Consider the following 2,359-nt stretch of genomic DNA (forward strand, 5'->3'; position numbering starts at 1 on the left):
GCTCTCACACTCCCTACCCCCTCTTCATGTTCAGAAATGGCAGGTGTAAGCTACTCTTTGTATCACGAGGAATGCACCCCTTTGTCCAGCGCGGTGCTTTATGCTCGTGAATCACATTTCCCCCAACCTCCCCAGGAGTGTATAAATAGGCTGGCCAGCTGCCAGAGAGCCATGAACTCAGCAAGCCTGCTGTAAACATTATCCAGGAAGGCAGCGGAAACAAATGGAATTCAAAATCCTCTCTGACCCTGCCAGCTGATGCCAGTGGCATGTGTGGGAAAACGGGTTTTTCCTCTAGTTATGCTAACAGAACAACTTGTTGGCCAAAAAGGTGCCTGGACTGATTGTCCCAGTAAGGGCAGGAATAGCACATTCAGTAGTTTGCATTTTTCTCGACACGTACAAGAAGGGGCATCGGCAGGCTGGGGAGAGAAGTCTTACAGAACGACAAAGAAATCTGGTGAAATAAACTTGGCAATAAACGGGATGTGTTCAACTCATGGATTTTGTTTTCCTGTCCCCCATTCCTTTGCATTCTGCAACGTAGCTCGTAGCTTTGCATGGCAGCATTGCAATCAATTTGACCTCCAAGCATATGCTCTGGAGCACTTTTGCTCATCGTTCATGTGCTGGTCTAAATCAGGCAAGTTGATTTCTAGCCTAAACTAGATCTGAGGGGGTTAGAACATCATTGGGAACAAACTGCAGCTGCTGTGCTTCAATGCTCAGTCACACTTGTGCTGTTTTATTCGGCAAGTATCAGCTGAAGCCTTTACTCAGTTCTGCAGGCAGATCAACCCCCGCCCAGGCGATCTTCAAGTTCACAATCCGTGAAAAATACCATCAGTTGCTACTTCCCTTCCTCCACCCCTCACTGAAGGTATTTTCTTGACACCTGCATCAGGGAAAGAAAAAGAGCGACCCCATCAATCCCCTGGAGATGAGGACCATCACAGAATCATAACCTTCAGGAAGCTCATCTGGAAGGCAGGCCTAAAGTTGCTGCATTGATCTTGAGAGTTAGAATAGAGATAAAGGTTAAGATGGAAACTCAGCCAGGGCTGGAATCTCTTTGTCTGGGATAATCACTGACAGGGACTCGCATACCACGCAGCTGCTTTGTTAGAGAAAAGTACTGTGAGAAACTGCCGCTGCAGCAGCTCTTTTGAGATGCCTCCGGGCCCTTCAGTTCTTCGAGGCCTGGCTCTGATCCTCATGAAGAGGGGAGCCATGGGGAAAGGTTAAAGCAGTTGCTTAAGCCGTTGTGGAAGGACTTCAAGGCCGAGTATTCTGCAGCTTGAGCAGGCTGAGGATGAAACGGGAGAAGAGAATGCTGCTACGGAGTGAGTCAGAGCGCGATGTCAGTGAGACAGCCAAGGTTTTCCCTCTGAAGGCAAGGGGGGAAAAGTAGATAGAGGGAGCGAGACACAACCAGCAAAGAACCAGCTCCTGCCCCGACTCCTGCGTCTCCTTGTTCGGCTTTCTCTGAAGCATGGTCAACGTCCATGCATTTTTCAGGATGGCAGTGCTTTGTGCAATGGCCACCACTAATCCCATGCTGGATGTGTGTTCTTCCTCTTCCTACAGCAAGTAACGACCAATGCACCAATTCAGATGTTACAAACTCCTGTTTTGTTTCTTCCCTTGTCAGGGCCCATAAACATAATATGGGGGTTTATTTCTGTCCATAGTCTGTTTAGCATTGTGGCTGAACCAAGTTCATTGGTTTACTGCTCTCCTAATAAGGCAGAATCTCAGTGCGTGGCTTGTTTGTGCTCCCAATCAGAGAAGCCAAGGACAGGGGTTTTCTGGTTTGTTTAATCACTTCTATTAAAAGGAAGAGCCATATGGGTGCAAACACAGTCAGTTTTGATAAGGTTTAGAGACCCATGGCAATCACCCCAAAGAAACTTATTTTTGTAGTCCTGATTTTTAGAAGGTACAGTATAAATTGTTATGAAAATGTAACAAAATAGTTTAACTGGGGGAGACCCCCAAGAGAGACCATGCACAGAAGGAACCCAACCACGTGAGATAGTAACACCATCCCCAGATGTTGGAAGTGGGAAGACGCAGAGGATGGGAAAAGCTATTATTTGTATACCACTGTTGGACACCGGCAACAAACAGAACAAGCACAGTTCTGCCCTATGCAGATTCCTCAGTTTTCCCTTTCAGTCCGAACACCAGAAAGCTCTTTCTCAAAATCAAAATCAACTCAGCTAGGCCCCTTGAGAGCTACCGTTACAGAAGGCCCTGGATGGAAAATCTTCTAGGATGATCTTCTTTGGCAGAGATCTTCAAAGGTTTATTAAATAAATTTGGCTATTTAGCGGTTAGAATCACTGAGCCTTCTGCA

The sequence above is a fragment of the Candoia aspera genome, chromosome 12, assembly GCF_035149785.1.
Source record: "Candoia aspera isolate rCanAsp1 chromosome 12, rCanAsp1.hap2, whole genome shotgun sequence".
In the NCBI taxonomy this organism is placed as follows: Eukaryota; Metazoa; Chordata; class Lepidosauria; order Squamata; family Boidae; genus Candoia; species Candoia aspera.